The sequence below is a fragment of the Lissotriton vulgaris genome, chromosome 1_1 (assembly GCF_964263255.1).
Source record: "Lissotriton vulgaris chromosome 1_1, aLisVul1.2, whole genome shotgun sequence".
NCBI lineage: Eukaryota > Metazoa > Chordata > Amphibia > Caudata > Salamandridae > Lissotriton > Lissotriton vulgaris.
The window spans coordinates 1,742,970,413-1,742,982,951 of NC_141685.1; the positions used below are offsets into that span (position 1 = coordinate 1,742,970,413).

Here is a 12,539-nt window from a genome sequence, read left to right on the forward strand (position 1 = left end):
TTTGACTTCCAATGATATGCCTACCTTTGTATTCTCAACTTTTCACCTTCCTAACCATATTGATTTACTTTCAACCAATGAGCATGCCTCTCCAACGACCTCTTCTATTGTTCTTGTAATACTATTGTGTGAATGTCTTATTGCTGTTAGACCATATGAAGATGTCATAATATCCATAACTTGTGTGACTGTAGATGCTCATGCTCTATATACTCCTTCCATCTAATGTTGGGCTCCGACGTTTTAAAGTTTTTTTCTTCAAAGAAGTATTTTGGGTCATGATATGTAATGTGACTTCTCCCAAACTGGTCTAAGCGCATGGGAACCACCTCCATCTTAGATTGTTTTTTGCATAGTGGGTGACTGCACGTAACATGGTGGACCAAGCTTATTGTAGAATGGCAACTAATAATAAAGAAGAGATCTGCAGTCAAAACAATCTTCCATGGAGGAGAGTGGGCGCATGTGAATCTACAGCACTACACACAGATGTTTGCGGAGTAAGCGACATTTTCCATTCATAGCATGTGTGGCTGTAAATACACATGCTCTTCATAGACTCTAATGCAGTACCCGCTGAAAGTGGTGGCTAGCGTGTGGATGTTACAGATGTCTGGAACAAAGCCCTCACGACTGTCTGGACAGCGAAAGACTGCTGATGGGCAAATATGTCCACACAGTATTTCTTGGTAAAGCTGTGAGGTGTTGATCAGGTGGCCACTTTGCAGATGTCAAATAGATGGATGTTACAAAAGAAATCCTTGTTTGCCCCTTTCTTACATCCTGGGTGGCACAGGTAGTAGTTTCTTAGCTTTGTGGTAGCAGGTTTGGATGCACTTGGCGATCCATCTTACTATACCTGCTTTAGAAATGGGCGGTCTTGATGAGGCTTTACAAAGAGCTGGTCATGGTTCCAAAAGGGCTTGGTATGGTTGATGTAATATATTAGAGCTATTTTAACATTTCACATGTATGGAGCTGTTTCTACTACTGAATCTGGTTTGTGGAAAGACAACTGTGATCTCTATGGTCTGGTTAAGGTGGAAGGGTGATTCCACCTTAGTAAGAAATTTATGGTTGGTTTGGAGAACAGCCTTATCTTTGTAAACCTGAATGAAAGGTTCTTGTAGGGTGAGTGCTTGCATTTCACTAATGTGTCTGATGGAAGTAGTGGCAACCTTTTAGGAAATTAACTATAGGGAGCATGAGTGTAAAGGATAAAAAGGTGACTCCATGAGCACTGTGAGAAAATGTTTAAGCTTCTAAACAGGGGCAGGAGATATTCTGAGAGATATGATGCTCTTAAAACTCGCCATGAAAATCTTGATTACTTGAATCCTAAATAATGATGAATGGTCTCTATTTTGCATGAAAGCTGCAATGGCAGCCAAGTGTAGGCATATTTATGTGTAGATGAGGCTTGACTCTGCAAATGTAAAAGATTGCAGAAAACACCTTGAATGCTAGGCTTTAAGGGATCCAGGTCTTTTGAAATGCAGTAGATTTGTTTTATTGGGGTGTCAGAACACAAAATAAGACAAGCATAATTCATAAACAACAGACAAAAAAGCATCAACTATGACTGATACCCCAAATGTTTTTCCCAGATTTCATTTTGACTACTAAGGGCACAAGATTTAGCTCTACTATAGCAGTAGGGAGTAGCACTTATCTCGACCCCTAAATACCTAGCATTTGCTACAATCCGTTGATCAGCAAAATTTTTCATTGATGACTATTTGGGTTTTACTTCCGTTCATATGATAGCTGGAGACTTTACCAAAGCGAGATGTTAATACATCTAACTCCTCCAGAGTCTGCAGTGGAGCCGACGTGACTATCGCTAAATCTTTGGCATAGCCTACAATTTTTACCTCTCCTCCACAAGCAGCAACTGGTGATATAACCTGGCTCTCTTGTATTAGTCTAATTAGCGGCTCAATATAAATTGCAAATAACAAGGGAGAGCAGGGGCCCCCTTGTCTAGTGCCCCGCCCTATATTAATCTCTCCCGAGTGTGTTCTCATCAGTGCTAACTTGGCGATTGGATCTTGGTACATACTTTTAATGACCCGAATAAAGCCTTCCCCAATTCCATAATGCTTCATAACTGCCCATAAAAAGGGCCAGGAGACCCTATCGAAAGCCTTTTCGGCGTCCAATAAAATTAGAGCCATAGGTTCTCCTGTCACCTTGGTATAATCAAATAGAGTTATTACTCTGCGAATATGGTCTATGGTTTCCCGGCCCGGGCCAAAATCGGGTTGGCTAAGGGACACCATTTTTTTAATTACAGACGCCAATCTATTCGCCAAGATTTTGGAGTAAATTCTGATGTCGTTGTTGATCAAGGTGATTGGCCGATAAGCCCCTAAGTCCGTGGCCACCTTCCCTTTTTTTTTTTTATATATCAATTTCAGCGGACCTCCACGAGTCCGGTCAAAGCTGAGTTAAACCTGGTTCAGATAATTTTTGAAAGAGGGGATATTGAGGCGCACAAACAAAGATTTTAACTATTCGAGCAGCTATAACTAAGATCTCATCAGCCAAAACTGTGGCTCGGATTACGGGAATTAATGAACATCTTTTTCTCTTGTTCGGACAGCTAACGTATGCCCTACCTTTTCGTTACTTTCGTAAATTTGTGTGCGCCAGGCAAGGTACCTGGCCACAGTTTTGGCTGATGAGATCTTAGTTATAGCTGCTCGAATAGTTAAAATCTTTGTTTGTGCGCCTCAATATCCCCTCTTTCAAAAATTATCTGAACCAGGTTTAACTCAGCTTTGACCAGTTCTGCATAGAGATTATTTATCTTATTCCTCTCTAGCTTCTGAGCCCTCCATCCAAACTGTGTGGTCTCCCCTCTAACCCCAGATTTTAATGTATCCCAGACATTCTGCAAACTAGTACTGCGCTGATTCTCTTTCACAAACCTAGTGATCCAAACTTCCATATTTTCTACATATTCATTATCATTCAGCAGAGCCCTATTGAATGTCCAGATAGAAGTATTCTTTGGGCACTTAATACACACTTCCAAGACCAGAGGATTATGGTCTGACATGACCATGGGATATTTCTCAATTTTACATCCCGACACCAAGCTACGAGAGATAAAGAAATAATCTAGTCTTGAATGTGATTGATGTGGAGCAGAGTAATACGTAAACCCATCCTCCCCACTTCTGATTGCAGCCTAGGCATCCACCAGCCCATGAAGTTCTTTCAGCTGACCTAGTGACCTATAAACGTTGGGTTTAAGCCAGATCGGGTTGATTCAATAGTGCACAGCCCATATTTATATTGAAATCTCCACAAATTATGAGAGGCAATGGCCACCCCACCAATTCCGTATTCAACCAGTCATACAGCTCTGAAGCATCTAGCACCGGGCCATAGACTGAAGATAGAGTGAAGATGTTATTGTCGATGACACACTGAGTTATGGCCCACCTGCCATTTTTATCTGAAATTGAGCGTGAAAAATTTGCCACCTCACGGCGTGCAAATATGGCCACCCCCCTGATCTTGACCTCCTGCTTAAAACATATGATCAGCTGAAAGCCATCTAATTCCATAATTTTACTTCTGCTGGCTTCAATGTGGGTCTCCTGGAGACAAATAATATCTGCCCTTAGAATTCGAACATCTTCTTTAATCCTGCCCCGCTTCGCTGGGTCGTTCAATCCACATAAATTAATAGTAGCTATCCTGACTCCCCCCATTGGTTATATATACTATACCAAAAATAAACATGGCGGAGAAAAAAAAACCAATACGGATATATCTCCAGAGCTGCCCCTTTCATTTCTGAGTCCTTTCCCCCCTTAACAGGGATCCACCCGCTCCCACCCCACACCCTCCCACCCATCACTTCGGCAAAAAAGGTCTCCAGACCCTTGTGATGCCTCCCACGTTAGTGCGCCCCTGTTGCTCCCTGACCAATATAAAGAGAGCGAGGGGGAGAGCCCCCCTTTACCCAACGCGCTGACTGCCCAGTATCCCATATCCATTGTCCCATGAAAGCCACTTTCCTATATACCCCGACGTGCGTAAAAAGAAAAAAAAACAAAGGAAAAAATACAACCAACAACAGGGCCAATAGCCAAACAAAACATCAAAAGGAAAAAAAAGAAAGAGAAGGGACGGGGCGGACACCTATAGCCGATGGCCTTTTGTTCCCCCTGTCCCCCTACCCCCCCTGTATTCCCCCCTTCTTAGTTGCCGCTTTTATACAGGCTTATCTATTCGCCTGATATCTCCTTTAAATAATCCCCTGCTTGAATCTCAGAAGTGAACACCCTAATCCGACCCTGATAAATGACTTTAAAACGAGCAGGGTTCATCAAATAGACTTCGCAACCAAGTTTTTGAAAGGGGGAGATTATCTGCCTCAGCGCCATCTTCTTTCCACAGTTGCATGGCAGAAGTCCGGTCGCACAAAGAACGTCTGCCCTTCTGCTGATTTCTTGGCATCGGGTCGAGCCGTTTCAAATACTGCTTGCCCAATAGGAAGTTCCCAAAAAATATAAGGATAGCTTTTGGCCTTTGATCCGGCCAAGATTTTTCTTAACCATTAGGGGGAACCGGTGGACGTGCTGGATCTCGGCTCCCCAGTTCCAGAATGAGAGTTCTGGGAAGGCAGATTTAAAAAGCTTGATCACAAAGCCGCGTATATCTCCCCCTTCCACTTTTTCTTCGATGTCCAGCAGGAGCAAGTTATTTCGTCGCTGTCGGTTTTCCGACTCCTCGAGCTTCCATAAGATGTCCACCATTCTGGCATCATTAGCGGATGTCTTCTGTTCTGTACTCTCCAGTCCAGCCTCGAGCCCTACCACCCGCTCCTCCAGCACGGTAGTGCGCACCATGACCTCAGTAAAGGCTTTTGTGGTCTTCCTAATTGCGCCCTGAATTTTTTTTGTCGCCAGTTGGGCCCTTTTGTGCTCCTGCCGGCCTCAAATTGCATTGCTTTAAGGGTCGCATATATAAGAGACATTGATGGAGCCGGATCGCCCTTAGCACCGGAAGCTTGAGGGTTCTCTTGGAATCTGAACCCTTCTTCTTCTCCTTCTCGGCCAGGGTTGGCATTAGAATAATCCCACTGAATGTATATCCGAGTCAGAGTGGGTGTGGGTGATTAGGCCCTGAGAGCCAGGATATTTTCCCCCTTTACAGCGACTAGCAGCATGTCTAAGTGTGTCTGCCGTATTGGGTGCACTATCTGTATTGCTAGCTTCAGCCGAGCCATCTCCCTCAGAAGCCTCCACATCTCTTACCCCTAACAAGTCCGATTCTTCTGCCATAGAAAATAAGTTCTCCCATCAAGAGTCCCGGGTATCGCACCCCCACCTTCCTGTGCCTCCGGAAAGGAGCTCCAGTCGGGGTCCGGACCTATTTGATCTGGGCCAAATTTATCCTCCAGTTGCCTTTCTGTTTGAACCACTGAGGGTGGGGCTAGGGTGAGTGGCCCTAGGGTGGGTGGTGCTGGAGTGATTGATACTGCGCCCGCGGGGGTTGAGCTATTACAGCTTCCAGTCCTGCTGCCATACCATTCACCCCAGGTATTACTGTTTTCCATAGAGTGATTATTACTTTGTGTATGAGTGGCAAGCAGTCATGCATACTTCATAGTTTGGACTTGTTTACATAGCTTTTCAACAAAAAATGAAAGAATTAGCATGTTTGCTATGCGCCACATCAGTCTTTATTCGTACTCTGGATAACTAGAGATCTAGAATGTTGTCTTATAAGGAGTGTAGGTTGGAAAGGGGAATGTTACGAGGAAAACAGGGTTTGTGCAATAGGGTGAAGTCAGAATCATCTTGACTCCTTGCACTTTCAAAAGATTAGTTTTGGACTTAACAGCCTTAATGTGGTCTTCCCCCAACTTTTTGCCTGCCTCCCCCCATTTCCCTGTACTCTTTTGTTGCTGACTTTCGGACACACTTTACCACAGCTAATCAGTGCTAAAGTGCTTTTGCTCTCTCCCCTAAATGTGATAACATTGGCTCATACCCAATGAGCATATTTAATTTGCTTATTAGTCCCTAGTAAAGTGCACTACCTATGCGCCGGCCCTGTAAATTAAATGCTACTAGTGGTCCTTCAGTACTGATTGTGCCACCCTTATTTGTAGTCCCTAAAGCATGTCGCAGGACTGCCCCTGCAGTGCCTGTGTGTGTGCATGTTACTTCCACTTTGACTTGACATTGAAAACTACTTGCCAAGCCTTAAACTCCCCTTTAATTAAATGAAAGCCCATGGTAACCCAAAGAGTAGGGCGCGATGTAAGTGAAGGCAGGGCATGAACCTCTGTGTTTTACATGTCCTGGTAGTGCCAAACAGCTAAATTCGTTTTTCACTTCTGAGAGGCCCACTCCTCTTATGAGCTCGAATTGAAATGCCTCGCAAAGCCTTACCGCACAGCCTCTCGGAACCGACGCAGGATGAAGCAATGCCTCACCGCTCTGATTCCGCGCCAGGATACAAAGTACTGTATTCAGTAGACCTAAGGCGGTCCAAGTAGCTGGCCCGCTCTCCATCATGGTCGGCCTGAACTTTGGATTTGCACCTGCCATTAGCGATCTGAAGTAACCTTTTCAGCGCTACCTGCTTTTAAGTGCGTTATTGCATTTATTTCTTCAACATTCAATAACTGGACTGCTACATGATTAATTCTGATTGTTTTGGACTTGTTTTACTCAGATAAATATTCTCTATTTTCTAAATAGTTGTGGAGACTTTTTGTGGTTTATTTACTGTGTTGTTGTATGAGGCATTGCACAAATACTTCACACATTGCCTTCTAAGTTATACCTGCTTGCTCTGTGCCAAGCTACCATGGGGTGAGCACAGGATAATTTAGGATTGTGTTGTGACTTACCCTGACTAGGATTGGGGTCCTTACTTTGACAGGATGCATACCTCTGCCAACTAGAGACCCGCTGTCTAACAATTTGGGTCCTCAGTTGCTCTCAGAGCATTAAGGAAGATCTTATGGTGCAGAAGTCCAGGGAAGGTTGGTCTGTTTTGGGCACATCATAGCTGGACACCTAGAACATACTTTTGCTCTTGTTGAAAGTGGATATCGCAGAATAACTGTGTTACTTTTGTGTCATGTGATGGTATGGTAGGGCTTGAGGGTTAGGACCTGGGTTGCTTCAAACATTTCTAGATATTAAATGTCAAGGGTACTTACGCTTTTGCCTCAGTTACCATTATTTCTCCTGTTTTCAGACATCTTCACAAGGGAGCAGCCTGCAGGACACGATGATGTACCTATTTTTTATCCCCCAAGTTAACCCTTATTTGGTTTTTTTCTTTTTGATTGTCTTTGGTGTTTTCCTATTTTCTTTATTGTGTTGCTCTAGGTGTTACTCTGCGTTCAGTCACTGTGCAGGCATCACACATTCAACTTTCACACGTGCCTGCGGTCTGTAATTTTTACTGTGTGCTTTCCTAGTTCTAATTAAATCATGTTTTCACTGATGATGTATCTGATTAACTTTGTTTGTAAACAATAATAAGGTCCTTATGCTCTACATGTTTGGTTCTGTACCTCTCTATTCTGCTCCGAAGTCCTTTTCCGAACCTTTTTGCAATGTATATCAGGTAACGACATTTACCTTTTTTTTTTAAAATGTCCTCTTTCTTTTCATCTGAAATACTATTGGACTACTGAAATTCCAAAATAGATTGACCCATCAACCCATTTCACAAGATCTCTACAAACAACCATCCCCTGGCAGTCCAGGCTTGTCTGTTTCAGGATCAGAATTAAATAGGTCCCTGTGAATTGTCAGAGTGAATTTCTCCATATTGTGCATCAGGCCGTTCATGCACATCCTTTCCACATTTCCTTTAATTAGATTATAATCTTCTGCCCCTTCGTTCCCTCTGATCTCCCCCTTTCCTTGTGTATCTTTCCAGAGTTGTTCATTTTGTTTACTGATCTGTTTAATTGAATCAGTCTCGTTATGCTTCCACAATGCACCTTTGCCCTCTCATTCTTTATTCTTAATACATTTTTGCTTAATATCCTAGTCTAATGTCCTTGTCATCTAATTTCCAAGCCTTTCATCCATCATGTAATTTATTGTCAATTCTGCCACACTTGCTGTCCTGTATATTATCCTTTCAATAGACGTTGTGTCGCTCTTTGTAGGTTATCTCCAATGCACTGGCAAATGTGCTATGGAACTGGTGTGTGACTAAATTATATGAAAAAATATGAGCAAAAGAGAAAACAGTAATGGTAATGCTATGGGGAAGAACACTGCTTTTCTCCATGCTGTGGGCGCAATGCTGGCACCCTCTATTTGCATCCTTGTTTCTTTTTTGAGAGCTCTATACTCAAATACTTTTTGAGGACAAAGACAATGTTTTGATTGGATTTGAACTGGAGCTTGAAGTTGTGACTCATTTGTTGGTCATGTTTTGAATTTTCTTTTCCGTGCCTACCACTGTTTAGGTTATTTACTAAGCCCTTCATGGTGCGCCTTTTGAATCACTCGGTCTGTCACTAATGTCAGAAATGGCGTTATTTCATTGGGAGTGGGCACCCTGCTGAACACAATGAACTCCCTCTGGTTAGATCAAAACACAGTTCTGAGAGAATCTCTCCTCAACCCCTGGTAACTATGAAACAAGCAGCAAGCAACCCCCAGACAAATGCGTACTATATTCAATCAGTACCAATAATTTTAAAGAAAAGAACACAACACAGTAAAATTCCTAAAGCAATTTAGAAAAAAGTAATGAACAAAAACACAACAAGATCATCGCAACAGGTTAAGGGTAACAGGACAGATGACGTTTTAACATCCAGTGGCTTCTAGCTCCTCAGGGCAGGCTACTGGGAACCAGGTTTTTCTCCAGTCAGGTCTACCGCAGGGTCCAGTCCCCTTGAGTCTGCTGAGCCTTCTAGAGTAAGGAGTTTTGTTTTTCTGCTTTTTGGGTCTCTGAAGTAGGTTATCAGGAGGACAACCATGTGCCACTTTGAAAGCAGTTCCAGTCCCTAAGTGGCAGCAGGTTTTAGGAGTCCTTGTGTGAGTCCTCTTCTTCCAGCCGGAGGCAGGATTTTGTATTCAGCAGGGTCTTCTTCTTTACCTGGAGTCTTCTCCGGTCCAGGAATATTCTGAGCAGGTCATGGTTAAGGTGCCAGATGTATCCTGTACACTAGACAGCGTCTTGAAAAAATCTACCACCAATCGTAACTAGTTACTCAGAGTGCCCTACCTCCTTTTGCAGCACTTGCTCTTTGTCTGAGTGTAATATAACCCAGGATCCCCTGTTTGAACATGGCAGAATCCAGCTGCCACCAGGCAGGGGTTGACCTTAGCTTTGTATCCACTGTCCTACCTTACGTGGTCAAAACAGTTTTTTCCTCTTTCTATGGTTGAGGATGAACAGGACAAGCCCTGCTTGGCATCTCTAATTCAAAAGAGGTAGTGAAAAAGCTGCCCTTTGTTCTGCCAACTGTTCCAGCCCACTCCCAGATTGTTAATCCCTGCTAAATGGTCAGCGCTCGACATTCATCAGCCTTTCTTGTGCCCAGAGGCAAGCCATTGCCCTGTGGCCATTTGTTTTGCCAACTGCTCCTGTCCACTCTCAGAAAGCTAATCGCTGATAAGTGGTCAGGAGTTAACACTTGGGTGCATGTGCACTACTGATTAGCGACATCCCTTGCAGTGGCCAAACTGCATTCTCCACCATTGGAGACAACCCACTGTCCTGACATGCAATGAGTGGCTTGTTGAGCTGCGTAGGGTGGCTGGCCATGAATGGGTCACCAATAGGATCTGTGATACATTGTACACCTTTGACAGCATCTGGTGTGATTTTTTTTAGCATCAGATGCCATGCCCTGATGAGGCCTTTTTGCCAGGCCTCCCCACACATACCCTTTCGCCTGATGCATCTTCATCCATTCGCATGCTCTGGGGGAATCTGGGTAAGCCATCTCCCTTCTGTGCCTGCCTGGAGAGTCTTACTCGGCCCCACCCAGGCAGGTGCTGGAATCAATGCGCATTACAGGCCCATCGGCCATCCTATTCATTTGGACCTGTCGCCCACTCCCCTACCTGTCCAACCCCTTGCCCTCTCATTCTGTCCATTGTGGCCCTCACTTCCTTAACAGTGGGTCGCCCTTAGGCTCTCTGATTTCATTCTGGAACATTGAGGGTTCTTTAATGCTGCTGTCCATTTTACTTTACAAGTGATGTTATTCCCTATTTTTATCCCTCTGAAACCACCTTTTTGTGGATGGAACTTTAAGACACAAAGATTGCAAAAAGGAGTCAACACCCATTAGTCTTTTGCCACTAGAAATTTCCACTAACTTTATTTTCCCCATGACATTCTGGAATCTCCTGGGGAAGAATGGAGGCGATCAGAGCATCAGTGGGATCCCATGATCATTTTAAAAAGCAAACTCCTGGAGCAGTCTATGAACCGCTGTGTTAAGATAAAATACCCTATTGTCCACTGTTGAAATCTCTCAATATGGTGTCATGCGTCTGAATGTCTTGATGCATGCATCGCTTGTGAAGTGGTGCTGGTGGTGTTGAAATGCCAAGTCTAGCTGGCTAGGGAAATATCTTCCTGTTGCTAAAAAAGAAAAGCTTATGGTGTTGCTCTTCCGGTCGATGCAGAAGCATTTGTCCAGGTCTAATCCAAAGATCATTTCCCTTTCCTAGCAGAATTCTTGGGTTTGCACAGGCATTTTTATTTAACAGTTTCTGCCCAAGGTCTTGTTACACTAACCCTCTTCCTATTTGATCCAGAACAAGTTCTTCACTCTTGATAGAACACTCCTAATGATAAACTCTCTCTGTTCAGGGTTGCCATGGGGTGAATGACGTAGAAGGATGCAAGATCCAGCCAGGGCTATGATTTAGCCACCAGACTGAAATTATTAATTTTGTTTTAGGTTGCACCAGTTGACCTGTGAGGAACTACCTGGTCCAGCTCGGATTGGAGCAGCAGTACTTAGACTGATTCTCTTCTGTAAAATATTTTTTGGGGGGCAATACTAAATTCCACTCATGTCTGCATAGAATCCCTTTTAGCAGGTGATAGAAGATGGGGTGGGTAGCGGGTTACGAATCCATGCGCATTTACTGTCTGTAAGTCGTTTCTAAATTGAGGAGGCAATCGGTAAGAGTAGGTTAGACTTTTCAGTCATGGAGAGCAAACTCTTCTTCTGGGTGAAAATGGTGAATGGCATCTTTGGCATTTAATTAGTGCCTCGGATCCTGCACCAAGATTCTCTTGAGGAATTATTTGCACTTCTTGGTTTTGTTTAGTGTGGGGGGTTGCTTTGCAATCTTATAGCACGCTTAAAATCACCACCCTTGCTTTTTCCGTTCTCTGGTGCACAACAATGTTCAACCTCCTTTTAAGTCCTGTCTACTCTTGACTGTCAACCCACCCAACTTAGGATCACAGAATGCTCAGATCATCCTATTTGGCTGACTTTTATTCCTCTTCATCCCTTTTGCTTAGTCCAATCATTTGCTCAACGGAGCTCCTTGCAAACTCATGACAACCTGTATTTGAAAAGTTCCTTCCTATGTTGTAATAGGTACTGAGTTGAGTGATGCACCCTCTTGTTGGCATTCAATGGTTCTCGCAAAAACTGTGTAAATGTGAATTTGTCTGCCAAGGTATGTGTTTTGAGACTCTCTCCACATCGCATCTGGTATTCCACCATAAGCCTCGCTTGTTACAGTCCCAGGTTCTATGTCCTTTAGTGCTTTATCTTCCATTAGATCCATTTCCCTGTACACCCCTTTCCTGCACTAAGTCCTCCGGCTTTTGCCCTCGAAGATGTGCTCCTGCAAGATGACTCCACCGACCTTGTCTCAACACCCTAATATTCATGTCTGGCTATTGTGCTTACTTGATGGCTTGCTTTAATTCCATCCCACTGTCATCATGTGCCTGGGTTGTTCCCTGACTGTCCCCATCTGGCGTTTGGCCCCATTAGCCACTGCTATTTTGTATGAGAATGAAGAAAAAGGAAGAATATTTGACACCTTTGGAAGGGTCTCTATTGTATGTTCTGATGTCTTTGTCAACTTCCCACTCCCAGTGAAATCAAATAGTTCTTTCAGAATCCTTCTGCCTTATTCCTGCCCAATTGTAAAAGTAAATTGTCCGCGGTCTTTTCCTTGGCCTGCCGGTATTGATGTTCTTTTGACTGCCTCCTGAACAAGGGGTGGGAGAAGGGGCATACTTGTCTTATGGGTTGGGTACTCGCAGTACTATTTCCACCATGAGCACCTGCGTTGCAACGTTGACTTATTACTCATACGACTGGCTGTGTCTTCTCAAGAGGAGACATGATCTGCCATAGGTGGTCTATAAAAGCTGCCCTTGGCTTTCAACTCTAGTTTGGGTGCAGCAGAGCTGGCTATGTGCCAAGAATTCGGTGGGTTGAAGATCCTAGCAAACTTGATCACGTTGTAAGTAGCATAGTGTAAAGATAAGTTTCAGATGCAGGGCCTGGCACAATGTTTCATACTGTCCTTTATGCA

At 43.8% G+C, this 12,539-nt stretch overlaps 1 protein-coding gene across 7 annotated transcripts in view; it reads left to right on the forward strand.

Moving 5' to 3' along the window:
- Window positions 1-12,539, forward strand: part of GRIP1 (glutamate receptor interacting protein 1) — a 1,198,832-nt gene that overhangs the window by 903,932 nt on the left and 282,361 nt on the right. The window lies entirely within an intron of this gene.